This window comes from Panthera leo, chromosome D2, assembly GCF_018350215.1.
Source record: "Panthera leo isolate Ple1 chromosome D2, P.leo_Ple1_pat1.1, whole genome shotgun sequence".
Classification (NCBI taxonomy): domain Eukaryota; kingdom Metazoa; phylum Chordata; class Mammalia; order Carnivora; family Felidae; genus Panthera; species Panthera leo.
The window spans coordinates 41,229,105-41,247,803 of NC_056689.1; the positions used below are offsets into that span (position 1 = coordinate 41,229,105).

General features: G+C 38.8%; 1 protein-coding gene and 1 pseudogene across 4 annotated transcripts in view; both read left to right on the top strand.

Annotated features, from left to right (window-relative positions):
• LOC122202640 overlaps positions 1-12,028 on the top strand; it is a 45,488-nt pseudogene extending 33,460 nt beyond the window's left edge.
• The window catches only part of NRG3 (neuregulin 3), a 1,047,305-nt gene that overhangs the window by 849,080 nt on the left and 179,526 nt on the right, over positions 1-18,699 (top strand). The window lies entirely within an intron of this gene.

Consider the following 18,699-nt stretch of genomic DNA (forward strand, 5'->3'; position numbering starts at 1 on the left):
GTGAGATTTTTGGTTTCAAGGATATTTGTAGTTGCACAATGAAGCAATTTTATGACTATAATCCTTGTCAAATAATTCTAATGTCTGTGTCATGTCTATTTTTTTTTTCATTCAAGCTATGATTTCCCTAGTTCTTGGTATGACAATTGCTTTTTCATTAAAACCTGGACATTTTGGCTATAAGGTTGGGAAACTCTGGATCCTAGTAAAATCCTTTATTTTCACAAGCAATCCCTTTTTTATATTTAGCGTGCAGATACTGACCTACTTTTTTGAGCTACAGTTCTAATGACAACTTAATTTTCAGAGGTTTTGAGATGCTATTTTTCATCTGCTTTGTTTGCCTGGTAGCACTGGGTCCTCTGCTGATCCCTGCTGGTGCCATATGTGAAACAAAAAATATTTCCCCAGGCTGGACTTCCCTGTTCTCTAGGTCCTGGGAGAGCATTTTCCAATCTGGCCTCTGTTTGTCTATGAGCCCTGATTTAATCCCTGCCTGAGCTTCTGGGCCACTTGGGCTGGCTGTCCAGTGTCTCTGGAAGGAAGGGAGGGGGGAAAGGGACTCAAGTCCCGGGGGCAGAGAGGAGTCTCCTTGGCTTCTTGTTTCCAGGACTCCAGTTCAATCAGGGAAGGAAGGGGCCTACCTGGGCTGCTTTCTCCTATGGTTTGGGATTCATGAGATGCCAGGACTTGATCTGCTGGTGGTGTGGGGATTGGAGTGGGAATTGGAAGATGTTGGGAATTGTCGCAGTGTTGTTCCTCCAGTCCTGTGGTCCCTAGCCAGTCTGCCTTCCTCTTTCCACCTTTCATTGTCCTCCTATGTTTGCCTGCTGTGTCATAGATAGGGTTTGTAGTTGTACTTAGATGGGAGAAATAAAGAATAATGAGTCTATGCCATCTAGTTCACACAAGTGGTTAAGGCTGTCTTTCTAAAACACACATTCTTGTTACTCTTGACTTAAAAATTGTCCGTTAATGCCCATTGCTCTAAGATAAAATCAATGCCCCTAAACAGACCTTAGCAATTAGGACTCTGCTACATGTAATAGAAGATAAAATTCAACAAATAATCAATAAATCCTGTATTTTGGCTTATATAACTGCAAAGGTCAGAGCCTTCAGGGAAGGCTGTATTCCCAGCTCAAAACACACAACTAGAACCGGTCTCTGGTTGGCTTTGATTCTTCTGATTGGCTCTCTCATAATATTTCTAAGATGGCTGACAGTTTTCTTGAGCTGTCATATTCAGGTTCATGCTCCCCAAACAAGGACAATATCTTTACACCCTCTCTTACCTCTCCACCGAACACACACAAACACCAATCAAAAAGTCTACAAGTCCTGAATTTCATTCTGATAAGTCTTTCTAAGTATTAACTCTTGAGTGTGTGATGGGGCCAGATAGGCTTCCTCTTACCCCTCTTTTCTAATGGCTGGATTAATCAATCCTTCCTGAAGTGCATGTACTATGAGAAAAGAAAAGTCAGAATATCTGTTATTTTAAGATAGGAGTGGATGCATCAGGACAAACACATCAAAATGAACAAATGAACAAAAACACTTACAAGTGTCATTTTAGTATTTCAAATACCTCTCACATCTCTATCCTGCTTGCTTTGTTAACTCCAACTCTCCTGATGCATCTTCTTTTTCTCCAAACAAGCCATTCAGAATTGTCTTTGACCTTTTAGATATGCCATACTTTTTGCATCTTTGGAGCTAAGGCCATGCTTCTGTCTTTGCTCAGAACACTCAACCCCCTCCTCCAACCATCCCTCCTCCACACATACATTTCTTTTTTTGTATGTTTACTTCTAAGTGTTGGCTCTCATTTCAGGACTGAGTCTGCAGCTCTTCCTCAGCCTCAGAACTAGGGGATGCCGCAGTGATTTTGCACCCTCCCTGACTTCTTTCAGCACAGTATGCACTCCACCCCACTGCAGTGGCCAATTACCATAGTTATGCCCTTTGCTAGCTTGTAAGGGCAAAATCGAGTCTCATTCACAGCTTCATCTTCATGACCTAACAAAGTGCTTCTTGAGCAGTCAATCCATTTTAAAGGACCCTACATGAGTATATCATGCTATAAATGCATAAAGAAGAGGGCAGTTAAAATGTGTAGGTAAACCAGGAGTAGTCTGGGGAGAAGCTGCACTTTGAAAAAGGAGGAGGAATTTCCTGGGACTTAGAAGTTACAGAAAGGCATTTCAGGAAGTAGACAGTTAGTTTATAGGGATAGGCAAATACAATAGGTATGCACCTGTTTGTTTTGTTTTCTTTTCTTTAGTTTTTTTCTAAAATGAGACTGAACAGTTTCCTTTGTCCACACAGACATTATTCATCTGCAGTTTCAAATCCTGGCTGCAACTGCTTAGGTAGGCCTAAGTTTGAAATTGGCATTTTGCAGCTCCTTGGGGTCCACCTGGCATTGCCTGATCTTGCTTGTTACAACCCTTCTTTCAATGTGTAGGAATGAAGAATGAGTATCAATGTATCTGAATGTCAAAACTCAAATACAAATGTCAAGACCATTCCGCATCACTGGCTGTTTTGAATTCTTGTACAGGCCACAAGACTGGGGAGAACCACTCAGGTACTCCAGGTATAACAAACCTAGACTTCAGGAAAGTGGCATTTTTCTTATGCCATACAACCACAGACAGAATCATATAGCTAAAGAAATAGAGTTGAAAATTGCTTAAGAATTTTAAGAGTACTTCCTATAAAATGAGTTCAGAAAGTTGCTCAAGCAACAGTAATCACACTTTATACATTTTGTGTTTGTTCTTGGTTGCAATTAAATAATCTAGCATTGTTACTGTTGCTTCCTTGCTTGAGAGTAAGAGAAACTGAAATTATTCACTAGGAAAAGTTTTTGGTTGATCTTGTGTTATGACTATCAACAAATAGAATTATATAAAGACAAGAAATTACCAGAGCTTCCTTGATGCTGTTGTATCCTAAAGGAGAATAAAATATTTGTCATTTGAAAAGAAAAAGGAGAAAATAATATGTTTTAAGGCTTCTGTTTGAACCAGCAACTAAGTATGTAAGTATGTTATTCCCTGAAGGCATGCATGTGTACCCGCCACCTACACTTATCAAATGTATCAAATAACATCAAGTAATATTTTACAATATTTACTTCAGAAGAATTACTTAAGAGAATAGAAATTGTAGTTACATGTGCAGCTTCCTACTTCCTGGATGAGATATTAGAATCTCTTTAGGTTTATCTTACTTGGAGTCCATTGAGCTTCTGCCCTATGTAAATTAATGTTTTCAACAAATTTGGTGAGTTTTTCAGTCATTATTTCTTTGAATACTTTTTTTGCTTCATTTTCTCCCTCTTCTTGTGGGACTTCAATTATGCATTTGCCAGTACGATGTATGGGGTCCTGCAGGTTTCTGAGGCTCTTTTTTTTCTCATTCTTTTTTTGTTTCTGTTCCTCAAACAGTGTCAACTGAGTTATCTTCAAGTTCCTTACTTTTTTCTACTACCTACTGAAATCTCTTGTCAAAGTCTTCTAGCGAATTGATCATTTCAGGTGTTGCACATTTCAATGACATATTTTCCATTTGATTCTTTTTGTAATTTCTACATCACTATTTACAGTCTCTATTTTGTGAAACACTGTTTTCAGACTTCATTTAATTATTATTATTTTTTTTAATGTTTATTTATTTTTGAGAGAGACAGAGACAGAATGCAAGTGGGTTAGTGGCAGACAGAGAGGGAGACACAGAATCCAGAGCAGGCTCCAGTCTCCGCGGTGTCAGCACAGAGCCCAATGCAGGGCTCGAACTCACAAGCTGTGAGATCACGACCTGAGCCAAAGTCGGTTGCTCAACTGACGGAGCCACCCAAGCGCCCCTCATTTAATTATTTTGATAGAGGTTTCTGTAGTTCCTTGAATATATTTATGCTTACTGACTTAAAATTTTTTTTATTTCTATTTTTTTATTTCTATTAACCATTTTGCTTTTTTTCTTTTATGAGCCATACTTTCTAGTCTGAAAGCTGAAAGCTGGACATTTAAAAAAAATTTTTTTAACGTTTATTTATTTTTGAGACAGAGAGAGACAGAGCATGAATGGGAGAGGGTCAGAGAGAGGGAGACACAGAATCTGAAACAGGCTCCAGGCTCTGAGCTGTCAGCACAGAGCCCGACACGGGGCTCAAACCCACAGACCATGAGATCATGACCTAGGCAGAAGTTGGACGCTTAATCGACTGAGCCACCCTGGCGCCCCTGAAAGCTGGACATTTTAAATAACATAAGGTGGCAACCCTGGGAATCAGATTCAGCCTCATCTGCAAGTTTTTTCATTACTGCTGCTCATTACTGTGTTTTGTTTGTTTGGTGACTTACTTGGAATATATTTTTTTCTTTTTGTTTCTTTTTTTAAAAATCAGGTATAATATTTTAATTCAGGTTTACAACATTATATTAGTTTCAAGTGTACAGTGTATGACTCATCACATATACACTATAAAATGGTATTGTAGTGCATATTTGAAGGTTGCTGGGAAGGGTAGAACTTGAATCTTCTTATCACAAGAAGAAAATTAGATGATAGATAAGTAGATAGATAGATAGCTAATACATAAACTTCGGGGATAACTTTTTAATAGTGATGTATGGTTACTGACTTATTAAGGAATATTTCTTTAAAGTTCTTTATCCTGTGCTGTCACTGAAGTCTCTTCACCATTAACTTAATAACCAGCTATTTTTTTTTTTACAGAGATGTCCTTAAATATCTTGAATCAACAACTCTCCCTTCCTTTGCCAAAGACCCATGTATGTGTTGGAACAAGACTCCGATGCCCCTACAAGATACTTTGCAACCCTGCAATTGCCTTCACCTCTTGCTCTTGCAAAAGGCTCACTATCAGCCAGAGATGAGCAGTCTAGGTCTTCTCAGATCTTGTGCACAGCTCTACACATATGCACAGCATTCTAGATCCCCAAGAACTTGATGGAAATCGTCAATGCCTTGATGGATACTTCTCCCCTCCCCCCCCCCCCCCCATTTTCTTCTTAATTCTTTGGCCAGCTTGTGTTGCTGCCTCAGGCAACCACAATCAATGTTGAACAATTGCAGCTAATTGATTTCACAAACTCCCTAGGCACAGGGTTTTCCTTGCTAAACAAGCTCTGAGCCAGGTCAAATAAAGAGTAGTCCTATGTGTGGGACAAGCCAAATAGTGATAATTTTCTAGTTCTGGATTTCTGGGGATCTGAAAACCCTTTCCACTTCTTCCAGTGGCTGCTGGGTTTCTTTTTATCCCAGCTTCCATGATTGCTAGATGTTAGTTCTTAAGGCTGCCACAGCCATGAGTAGGTGATGAGAATAGAGCTGGTTAAAATGAGACAAAGCTTGCTGTTCTTACCAAGCCTTGGGTTAATTTTCAGAGTTTTGGAAAAGTTTATTTTTTATAATTTTAGCAAATTATAATTTATAATTTCATAGATTTTATGGAGGAGTGGTGTTTTGGAGGTCCTTACCTTGGAAGTTACTTCTCTCCTAGGTTTTAAATATTCCTAGAGATTCAGCAAAACACATCTTGATGTGAATTTATCTTCAGTTTTTCTGCTAGATGTTCAAAGGGCATTTTAAATTTGATTTATATCTTCTTTAATTCTGAAAATCTTTTTTTCTATTATTTCTTCAAATATTGCTCCTCTGTCATTCCTTTTTTTTCCTAACCTTCTAGAGTTTCTTTTGCTGCATCTTGGAGTCTTTAATCTATTCTTCATCTCTCTCATATGATATTTTCTTGGTATTGGTCTTGCTATTGCATTCTGAGTGAAATTTTAAATATTATCTTCCAACTTACAAGCCTTTCTTATACCGCAACCAGGTTTTTTTTTCATAATGAAGTTTTACCATCCTCTGTATATTTGATTTGCTCTTTCCAAAATCTACCTGTAAAATCAGAGTTTGTATTTCTCATCATTTTTGTTTTACAATTCCTTTTTTTTTTTGAAAACTAAACTTAAAAAAAAAAAAACGTTTTCTCCTAAAGCAGTCTTCTATAACTCAAAAAAATTGTCATTCCATCTGGAGTTAATTCCCCTTCTGTGTGTTGGATGTGATGGTTGTAATTTTAGCACTGCATTTCATCATGAATTTTGGAATTTGGATTTATTGACTCATTTTTGAGTGGGATATTGTTTTGCTTCATTTTCACTTTTCCTTTCTGTTTATGCTGACTTTTTCCTGCTTACAAAAACCTTAACCTGTAGTACACACACACACACACACACACACACACACACACACATTGTTACAGTGTGATTGGACACGACCATGCTACCTGCATTAGGGGTATGGCAGATTAGTCACCAACCAGGAGGCATCTGTTTGTGTCTTATTGTGAGGCTCTGGCTGTCATCTCCTTGGGTATATAGCTACCTAAACACTAGAACTCTGGGAAATATGCAGTGACACACTCTCCTCAACCCATCATTTTCTAACCTTCACTGATCCAGGCATTGATCAGAATAGCATAGGTTATATTTCGATGACTAAAGACCCCACTGTTTCTCTGGCATTTAAAAAATTTTTTTTTCATTTCTCATTTACATTAATGTCTGCTCTGGGTGCGGTGACTATGTTTCTTTATCACCTTCATTTGGAGACCTTGGCAGATGGGATTTTCTATTTCTTGGTCAAGGGAATATGGATAACTGGTCACTGGCTCCTAAAGCTTCTTCTACAAAGAGTCATATCACTTTTGCTTACATTGCTTTGGCTTGAGCAAGTCATAAGGTGAAGTCTCACATTAATAACAGAAAAGTGGATTTTTCTCCCAAGATGGTTAATGAGTAATTTGCTGTAGTCATAATACAGTACACTACATTTTCTGTCCCTTTCTTTCACTTATAATAGCTGAACTCTTCAGCTACCACTTCCTGCCTCTGTTCCCCAAACTGCCTGGAATAGTCTTCAGCTGTGAATATCACTCTGTGTTTCTATTCTGCATATTTGTGTTTTCTTGATGTTAGCCCAGCTGTCTTTTGCTTTTCTGTTTTTTTACTTTTGTGCCTCCTTGTTATATGTTCAGAGTATAGGAAAATCCCTCAAATAACAAATTCAATATGCCATCTTGCTCAAAATGTTACCCATAATTTTTGTTTGTGTGTGGAAAAAAAAATCAGATTCCACAAATCGATGATGAAATCCCTGCTCTTTCCCACAAATCATCCCTTGGGTTCCATGTGAGTTTCAAAATATAGAACTAACGTCATGGGAGTCTGGTAGGAAATGAATCTCTATACTCTCCAAAACTTTGGTGTTAACTAATCAGATTGAATTTCCATATAACCAAAATGCATTCCTTGGCCTGAAGCGTTATCTCATTAGTAAGTATAAATTGGTGCTTATTCAGCTGAGCAATGCAATTTTTGGTTTAATAAAAGCCTAATCTTGCTCATTTGTTTACTCTGTTTACTCCCTAAAGGCTAAAGCTTTGTGACTAAATACAGTGCTTAATAAACAGAAGAAAAAGTATTAATTGTAGGCACTGCCACATTCCTAAGAGCTGAATTTGGCTGCAGACCAAATGGGCTCTTGTGTAGAACCTACTATGTTGCCCTCAAGCTTAGACTTCCAGCTCTCATAAAATGGATCTTGGGCTCAAACAAACACATTTTTAGAATAATAGTTTTGCCAGAGCAGATCAGCTCAGCTAGCATAAATCTTCACTTGTAATTCTTTTCCTCTGTCAACCTTTACATCTCTGCATACTTTCTTCCTCTAATGTATCTCTCTTATGTTCACAATAGTGGTTACTCATCCAAATGTGTCATTGGTGCTGGACAAAAGAGAACTAATCTTTACTTCTTTTTCTATTGAAATCTCACGTTTCTCCAGGTTAACCATCATGTAGACAGAAATTAATTTCTTCTCCACAGCTGACACTGAGAAAGAGGGAATAAATTGCATGTGTAAAAAATGCAGGAAATGAAAGTCTTCTAATCGATAAAGTGCAGACCTCTCTGTAGCTAGGCTTGTCTGGAGTAACTGTCTCCCCATTACTGAAGATCTTCAAACAAATGTTTGATGATCATTTGGTATCTCAAGGGAGGAGGTATTGGGTGTGTGTGTGTGTGCTTCAGAACTAATCCCTTTATAAAAAGCTTTTTAAAAATTATTTTGTATTTTATTCTTTTGACTATACTTTATTCAATATTTGCCATTTTATTTCACCTCTTATACTTAAAAATATATATTATGTTCTTCTTAATTCTAAAAGAAGTTCCTTCTTTCCTTCAATTATGTTTCTCTCTGAAGTCTCATCCCTATCTTTTCCTTTACCAAAGAATGCATGTTTAGTTGTGTATATATATATACATATTTTTTTTTTGAGAAGGAGAGAGATAAGGGGAGAGGGGCAGAGAGAGAGAGAGAGAGAGAGAGAGGGAGAGAGGGAGGGAGAATCTTAAGTAGGCTCCACGTTCAGCACAGAGCCCAATGCAGGGCTGGATCCCACCACCCAGGGTTCATGACCTGAGCTGAAATCAAGAGTCGGACGCTCAACTGCCTGAGCCACCAGGCGCCTCTAGTTATGTATGTTCTTAAAAGCAGCATACATAATTCTTCCCATTGAACTCTGGTCAGTGTCCCCCACAACTGTAATGAGAACTCTAAGACAGACCTATGAGCTTGTCAAACAGGGTTACATGTGTGCTCCCATGCTCATGTGAGGTCATGGGACATGTTGCATCCTTCTGAAGTATAAGTTCTACCCAATAAGACATTGAAAACATTATGCGGTTAATAAAACAAACACGAATTATGGATATCACTGCAAAATCTTCATGAATTTAATATTAAAAGAAGATCCTAAAGCCCCACTGTAGCCCCAGATTATCAGACTCCTTCTGGAAGCCTGTTGGGTCCACCATAGAGTAGTAGCTTAGTCATTTTGTGGGTGAGGCCAAGAGCTCTGCAGTGAGATTTGAAAGTGCTGGGGCAGTCTGGGCCCCATGGACTCTCAGAACTAATCAAATGAAGCTTCCCTCCAGGACAAACACCCACACTGATGAGAAACTAATGGGAAAGAACCCAAACTTATCAAAGAAGCAAAGGAAAGAAAACTTTGTTTTTGTTTGTTTGTTTGTTGTTTTTAAATAAGGAAAAGGAACAGACACAGCATTACAGTAAATGTGAGGTCATATTTTTTTGTTGTTGTTATTACTTTGCAAAAATGACAGGAGAGGGAGCTCCAGAGCCATAATGCTGGGAAAACTGTTCTGACCCACCCAACTTCCTAAAAGTAAAAGGAGACTCCAGAGAAGGAGCAGAAGGTGGAGGAGGAGCAGGAAGAAGAGAATGAGAAATGGATCATGGTCGATTTCCATACAGAACTATTATAAGTCATTATGAGGAAGAGGAAATAAAGGCAGAATGATTCAGGCAATGCAATTATGCCAGAAAGATACATCCAAAACAATAGAAAACTACAACCCAACATATTTTTAAGTAGCTAAGATAAATAAAGAAGGTACGAAAGAATAAAATCTACCAAGATTAGGAAAACTCCAGACTGAGATGATTAGAGAAATTAAGCTCTAAAAAGGAAAAAAAATACACACACACACACACACACACACAAAGAAAATAAACATTTGTATCAGTCTTTATTTTCATTCTGTTGTATTTAACACTTGATTTTCTGGAACTCTCTCCTACTCTGGCCACCAGTAGATGACAATCCTAATTCTCATCCAGCCACTTGTTCCTGCTCTGCCCCAGGGGCTCCTCTCTGTCATTGCCACAGAAAAGGGACATTTCCTATGGCTGTCTCTTGGCTACCTCTTTAGTTCACTCTACTCAGTGGCTGCAGCAACTTATAAAATTGAATTACACTTCAATGTGCCTGCATTCCTAACATGCCCTATTCATGACCTGATCCATGCATGACCAGCCAGCTGCCTTTTTCCTGTGTCTCACTGGCACCTCAGATGGACCAGGTCCAAAGTCACCTACATAGCGTTTAATCTATGCCTCATCTAAAGTTCTATAACTTGGAACTTAGATTCTTATCTCCCAAAGCATCCATCTCTGTTCTTTTCCTCATGCTGCCACTTAATCAAACATCCCTGTCTGTTTATTTTTGCTTCCAAAGTATTTCTCAAATCTGTTCCCTCCTGTCACATTTAACTACTACTGTGCCAGGTCCTTCTATACCTCTGAAATGGACTCTTGCAATAACTTACTTGCCTTCTCTGACTTCATTCTGTCTCAACTGCAAATGATGCTGTGTAGCACAAGGACACTATGTTTAGGGGGTTCCATTTACATAAAAAATAATGTGAGTGTTACCACTCAGTGTTGTGTTTCTGTCCTGGCTCTGCCTTCTTCGAGGGCAATAGGTCCTTAGCTTGTTTTTGTTCTCAGCCCTATGGAAGGAATTAAGCATTTTAATGACAGTCCATAGAAACTACAATAGAGTAACTATTAAAATAATTGTGACTGCATTAAAATATCTCAAAATGTCCCTAAAATTGTTCAAGATGTCACTCTCTAGAACTGCACTGCTGTTCACTGCCCTTTGAATACTCTTTTATATGCATGAGGTGGTATCTTTGAGTAACTGCTTTAAAAAAATGTGCAATACCTTTTTCCCCTTCCTCATAGCACATTGCACCCTGATATTTGCAACATCACAAAACCCACTCAGGTCGGTGCAGACCAAGATAAAAGCAAGTTGTAGTGTTAGGTGAATGAAACAATCCTACTGACAAAAGACCTTTCTGCACTAAAACAAGAGAGAGAAAAGGTAGTCTCAATTTGAGGAAACATTACTGGATTTACATGTATATAAGGCAGTACACAAGAGACTATAAACTCTGAACAGAATTTCACACAAATCTAGACATTAGTCAAATAAGTAACAATGAAAACCTCTCTCATTTCCTGTAGAGATGAGTGGATGCACCCTGTTATTGTCTGCTGTATACTTATGAGAGACCCTGGGACTAATTTGTAGGTTCCTGTTTACAGCTCCAAGGACCAGAAGACCCAAGCCTTGTATCTTAAATTCTGAAGGTGAGGCTTATCATTGGGCCCTATTTTGTTTTCAAGGAGGGCATGGTGGGCAAGAAGCACCTCTCTGTCAAAGAAAATGTCAGTATTTTTTAAAAAATGTTTCTTTATTTATTTTTGAGAGAGAGAGAGAGCATGTGTGTGCAGAAGAAGGGCAGAGAGAGAGGGAGAAAGAGAATCCAAAGCAGGCTCCATGCTGGAGCTGTCAGCACACAACCCCACATGAACTTGAACTTGAACTGGGCTTGAACTCATGAACTGTAGATCATGACCTGAGCTGATGCTGATGTCGAGCCAGCCAGGCACCCCTCATCATTTTTTTAATGGCAGCAGATAGCATCACTTGCAGCAACAACAGCAACAAACTCAGATTTATTAGAAACTCTGAGTAGAAGCTGGATATGTGACCTACATCGAAGCCAACAATGGGGCTGTGAAGAGGAAAAGTGGGTATGATACTTATGTCAGAATTCGACCTTGAAGTGGAAGAGTGTGTCACCTTACCAAAAGGGGATATTCACAAGAAGAAAGAAATCATCAAGTATGTGTCCTTGCATGACTTGGATGTGGCCAACACATGGCCCTCGGGGGGCAAAACATCCTGTCTATGATGGGCAAGTTAATGGAGCCAAAGAAGGCCGAAATCACAGACAAACTGCAAGGGGAGATTAACAAGGTGGTGAATAAGTATATTGATCAGGGTATTGCTGAGCTAGTTCCAGGTGTGCTCTTTGTTGATGAAGTCCACATGCTGGACATCGAGTGTTTCACCTACCTGCACTGGGATCTGGAATCTTCTATTGCCCCCATCATCATCTTTGCATCCAACTGAGGCATCTGTGTCATCAGGGATACTGAGGACAGCACCTCTCCTCATGACATCCCTCTTGACCTTCTGGACCACGTGATAATCATTGGGAACATGCTGTACACCCCACAGGAAATGAAACAGATTATTAAAATCTGAGCCCAGACAGAAGGAATCATGAAGAGTTCTTAATACATCTACAGCCCACCACATGCACATTGAGAATCACTGGCCTACAGAGATTTGGCCAAGTTTGCAATGTAGAACTCAAGCTCTTTGGTAATCTAGGATCAACTTCATTTGTAGTCACATTTCTCAATCCTGCATCCTTTCCCATTCTCCTCAAGGCAGAAGGACTAGCTGGGATAGGATCAGCTAGAACACGGAGAATAAGTAACAGAGACACTATATAAGGAACTGGGGAGTCCCCAAAAACTTTGGGATAATTTGAGGTCAGTCAACCTTTTGATAGTGGAATTAAACAATTGACAAGATGACCATGCAGAAAACATATCATTGGGCAGTCTGCCAGTCATTTACTGAGTACTTACTCTATGCCATGGAACAGATTAATGTTAACAACAGTGTTAATCAGCATTAGAGTTCTAACAAAAGATGCGGGGACTTAGTTATTGAGGTTGTATTTCTTTAGAAGAGTTCCGTTGTCCAGAAAGTAAGGGAGGTAAAAAGATTTTGGTCTATTGTAATAACTGGAGTGCCATGTGGGAGACAATATTTTGAGAAATTCAAACAAAGGACAAGAGCCCTTACTGACAATACTAGTGGAAGATTCATGCACCACACAGCAATGACTGATTGTCTCTGGGGTTCCTTCTACTCCTGGAAGCCAACTGGGATATTGTAGCAGGTAGTGTCTGTGTAGGATTCTATGCTAAAAAGACAGGCTGTTTCCGCTGGCTCCATCAAGATTCCTCCTTAGAGTGCAAGTATGTCTAATCCCTGGCAATGGTTCAACTAGAAAAGTGGTTTCAATGAGCTCAATGAGTTTCAATGAGCTCCTTTTACTTTCTCTCTTGCCATGATCCTGGTTCCATGCAGGTGCTAACACTTAGGACAGAGGTGCTAGGCCCTGCACAAACTTCTTGGCCCCAGAGAAAAGGCCTAAAATGAATTTCTTATATCCATGTTTGGATTTAACCTTTGACTTCAATGCCTTCATTGAAGTTCTTGCCTTTGATTCTCTTTACTTTCGTTTTGACATTCGAGCCCATTTTCTAACTTTCTTGTCCTTGGATGTGATCTCTCTGTCCTTATCATCCCCTATAATGAATATTTGTCTTATAGAACCCATTACTGACAACTAAAAAACTACATTCAAGTTAACTAAAATCAAGTTAACACTAGAAAAATTTTTCTAATACTACTCTGGGTTTCTATATCTTTACTGCCCATGGGGTGGGGAGGGGAATCTTTGATTTGGTTAGGATTTTGTTTGTTCGTTTGTTTGTTGTTTGTTTTAATAAGTGAGAAAGCCCCAGATAAATTATTATGAACCTAATTATTTTTACCTATAGGCAGGAAAAGGAAGCATACTTGATCACTACCATTGACTTGGCTTAATTAAGCATCCCAATAATGAGTATCATTAATTCATTCAACAATTTTTGAATTCCAAGTTCAGATAATTCACTGTGCCCTATTTTGTGGGGAAGGAGAAAGTGCATGTTACATATTGAGTCCATTGCCTTTAATTTAGTAAGTACTCAATGTTAGCACTCTTGCTGTTGATCGTTATAAAAATGGTGAATGTGGCATAAATATTACTGACAATCTATTTTCTACATAAAAATATTTTGAAATTATAGATTAGCAACCAGACTACAGAAAACCAAGCAAGATGTATCAAAACTAAGAGAAGAATATCAGGTGATCAAAAAGCCTGAAATGCCAGCCAAACAGGTTTTTTTTTTATTTCTTTATTTTGAGAGAGAAAGAGAGAGAGAGAGAGAGAGCGAGCGCAGGGGATGGGCAGAGAGAGAGGGAGAGAGAGAGAATATGAGCAGGCTCCACACCTTCAGCTGAGAGCCTGACATGGGGCTCGAACTCAAGAACTGTGAGATCATGACTTGAGCTGAAATGAAGAGTTGGATGCTTAACCAACTGAGCCATCTAGGTGCCCCCAGCCAAACAGGTTTTTAAATGTGACTGGGAGTCATCTAGTTATATGTTTTTATTTGACTTAACAGTGACCTTCAGCAGACTCCAGATCGTTAGACTTGATGTGGCATGGGCCACTGATGCACAGGGGAACTGGGCAAGTCAGGCTAGAAAGGCTGTTACCTAGTAACAATGCCTAACTAAGGTGAAAAGATTTGGGGAAGCTGGATGGCTGGAAAAACTTGATTGAGTCTTTCTGAAAGGGCAAAAGCAATGACACTAAGGTAAATCGCCATTTTGTTCACAGGAAGAACAGTGGAATAAAAATAAATGCAACAAAGAGCTTTTAAGACACTAATTCCTGAAGACTGGGTATGTGCTGAATACTCCTGTTCTTCAGAGACTAGTGTGGTTCAACAGAGAAAAGTCATTCTTCCAAGATGTGACAACAGTCTGGATGTATCTTGTGAAATCCTTTAAGTGTGTCAATCCAAACACCATGTTTAATTTTGGGAATTTGGAGAAATTTTATCTGTGATGCTGGGATCAGCATGCCCTGGGAATTAGAGTATAGGACTGAAATATACATGAAAACTTATAGTTGAAGTGGTGACTCTATATCATCTTCTTTGCACATTGGCAAGATAGTGTTCAGAACTCTTTGTTTTGTCTTTCTGTCTTTAAAAAATGAGCTGACATATTCCAGATGGAATGAAGGCCATTAGCAGATTGCCGAGCCCTCCAACAATGAATTACAGGCATCATCATATGATAGAAGTGAGGGTTAATCATTGTGTCATTGGTGTCCACAGAGTTGATAATTTTAGATTTGGGGCAAATGTAAAATTGGAATCTTCGGCTGTCTTTTGCCAAGCTACTGAGTGTCAGCACAGAGCCAAATATGACAGAGAGCCGGTGAGAAGTCTGTTTACCTGGGGCAAACATGGCTTATCTTTGAAGAGTGTTTGAAGAGTGCACAGAATTTCTAGGGAGAGCAGTATTCTGGAGGATGCTCATATGTTCCTGTGATATTTGCTTCCTGCGCATATCATTCATGTGATGCAATGGTAAATTCAGATTATCTGTTCCAGTAGACAAATTCAATTTAACACTCAATAAGATTCATTGCTAGCCCATGCTTTGATTTCTCTGGGTTCCTTTAAATTACCAAAGTGTCTTATGTGTAAGCTGCACTGACCAATTTTCATTTGGGGAATATGAGGAAAGCATCTTTTAACAAAAATTAGGAAAATTTCAGCATTAAGCATAGACTTAATTTGCTCTCAGGCTGCATGCTAGAAATAGCAATGATCTGGGTAGAAAGAACGACAAAATCCATTAGAGGTTATTTGCACTTACTGTGAATTTTTAAAATCAATTTTACTCTACTACCTCATTGATATCACATATACTTAAAGAGTGTTTAGTGAGGCATTAGGAGAAAGAATAGAGATCACTTGGGACTGAGAGAGGGGAAGTCTTGATATAGAATATCATCTCAGATAAATGAATATCATCTCAGATAAATGAATATCATCTCAGATAAATGTCAATATCTGAAAATCAGGGAGGGTGTGCAGCAGCAGAAAGTGGAGCACTGAAGGGTTTGGACATATTTCCTACTTTAGAAGTCAGCCTGGAGCTACTCCGCATCATCTAACTTCAGTGAAAGCAAATGTACAGGAGCACCTGGGTGGCTCAGTTGGTTGGCAGACCTACTCTTGACTTCTGTTCAGGTCATGATCCCAGGTCATGGGATTGAGCCCCACGGTGGGCTCCATGGTCAGCATGGAGCCTGCTAAAGATTCTTTCTCCCTCCCTCTGCCCCCCTCCCTGACTCACACTCTCTTTCTTTTCACTCTAAAAATAATTTTGAAAAACTCTACAAGTGTACAGTTCAAGGTGATCAAATTGGTAAACCTCAGATTTAATAGACTAAACACACCTACAATAAAGTAAAATCCTAGAGATTATGACAACTGTTCAGCATCTGGCAGATCATTGTCAACTTATGTCTATTCATATATATTCAAGATGCAAAGATGTATCTTTCAAATCAGGACTATGTGAAAACACTAGGGTTAATATAGAAGAGAAGGGCCATCCATGAAGCAGTACTATCCACTAGACTCTACTTTGTGATTGTGTTGAATTCTTACAACTATTTTCTGAGGTAACACAAATGCTTGTTTATGGTGGAGGAAATCACAACCTAGAAAGGATTAGAGAGTTTGTCTGAGCCTATGTGACTTAGGTTGGGAGCCAAACTCCTATACTTCTTCTAAATCATTCTACCCTTCAGTAAAGGTACATGTGTTGGATGAATGCAAACATATCCATTGATTTTGTTGTAGTACAACTGGGAAGTTAGAGAACTTGATATGTGGGTGTGGAGGTTGGTTTAGTAGTATATTTTGGAAATGCTTAGTTAATATCTTTGTAAATTACATTTAAATATCTCTGCACTTGTGTGAGACTCTACGTGACAGAATAGGTAGGAAAATCCAGTTACCCATCCATCTCCTGATAAATCAATGAAGACAACTGCATTGACAAAAGTATACTTATTTCATCTTTGCTGAAGGGCACATTTTACCAAACATTGGTTCAGTAATTTCACTGGAAAATCTTGGAAATCTTGTTATTTATAATTATTCACCTTAAAGCATTTCTTCCCCCCTTCCTTCCTTACTCCCTCCTTCTCTCCCTCCCTCCCTCTCTTCCTCTGTCTCTTTTCTTTCTTTCTTTTTTTCTTTCTTCCTTCCTTCCATTCTTTCGTTCTCCTCTCCCCATCCCTCTCCTTTTCTCCCCTCCCTCCCTCCTCCTTCTTCTTTCTCTCTCTTTTTGTTTGAAAGTTTATGAGAGAAGTAAGAATGTCTTTGATGCACTTCGAGAAGATTGCAGATGAATAAAGGATGACCTTTGGGGTTTCTTTGGTATTGATGAAAAGAGTGTGGGCTTTTGAGTCAAACACACCTATATATTCAAGCATACATATTTATTAGTTGTATGACCTGGAGCAAATCATTTCAACTGCCTTCTCTTCTATTTCCTTAGCTATAAAAGAGAGGAAATAATATACTCTCACAGAGTTGTAGTGAAAGTTAAATGAGATAATGGGTACAAGAGCATTTACCCCAGTATTTTGAACGTAGTAAGTGCACAGTAAATGCTACCTACAAAATTACCATTACTATTATTGCTATAATCACACCTGGGAAAATCATTTATTCTCTCCAAACCTCAGAGTACTCTCTTTTAAAGAGAGGCTTAAATAAGAAAGCATGTGTGAAGTATAGCCTTGATGAATGTGAATGACTCTTCAATTCACTTTCATCCAGACACCCTTTTATTGCCAAGTAACTTCCCTTTGTTGGGCTTGGGACTGCAGACAGTCAAAACTGACCCTGTTTCCAGAGTCCTGGCTTTTCAATATGGCCTGTCATTTTCTGAGGATATACACATTCTCGAATTTACCTTCCCTGACCAAAAAAAATATGGGATATTGGTATCCAAAATGGGATATTAGGTATCAGTTCACTTCCTGCTGTAGGACACATGCTGCCTTGTCAGGGTTAGAGTATCCCAGGTATACTGAAGTCAATCACACAACTTTTCATCAACTTGTCTTACACTCATCGTTTTGATCTAGTCAGTGCTCTTCAAAATGTAAGGGGATTCAAATCCCCTGATGATCTTGTGAAAATTAAGCTTCCATTCCAGGAGGTCTGGGTCAAGGCCAGAGGTTCTGAATTTCACAGGTCCCAGGTGGTAGCAATGCCACAAGCTCACATGTTGAGTAGACAGTGTCTTGGAGTCCTTACACATGTTTGGAGGGTAGTTAATGAGCTCACACCCTATTCAGATGATCGCTTTGACTGGTAGAAATTAGCAGACATTCCTTTCAAGTCATATATTCTCCACTCTGAGCTCTGTGTTCCCTTTTTTCAACACCCCTTCCTTAATTGTGAAGATAAAGTAAAAACACTTTCTGTGCCTCCTCTTCTGTGAACTTTCCCTGGTGCACCCCGTCCCCAAACAGCACCTTCTTTTATTTACTGTGCCCCCATGGCATATGGCATTGTACCTAAGTTTAATGATTGTCCTTTTCTTTTGAAAATTTTTCTCTATTTTTCTGTATTTTATACTCTTGACGATAACAGAGCACCATGAGGGAACTCCCCATTCAGTTCTTTGCACCTCATGCCGTCTTAGCAGACACTAGATGCTCAAGAAACTCAGGAGGCTGAGATATTCAGTAGAACAAGCAGTGTCGATTGGAGGCAGACAGACTCGGGCTCAAATCAATGTAAAGTTAAATAAGTAGCTTAGGTTTTCTTCACTTCAGCTTCTTCACCTATAAAAATAAGATATTTCACCTTCCTCTATAAGGTTGTTGTGACGATTATATAAGATAATATCTGTGTGTCGTGTGGCCCCAGTGCCTAAGGGAATAGCCAATAAATGTTAATATTGTGGTTTATCATTATCACTAACATTATCGGATTGTTTGAGAATCACCTCAAATAACATAAACAAATATTAGAATACAGTTCTTCCCCTTCTATTTTAGAGTGAATGAATTCATGTTATATTTATTTTATTATGGTCTTATAGCATACAGTTTTGTTATTGGGACTTTCAGTTTTTCATAGAATGGGGGCTATCTAAAGAAATTGAAAATGAAATATACAAGTGTGTATTATCATTCA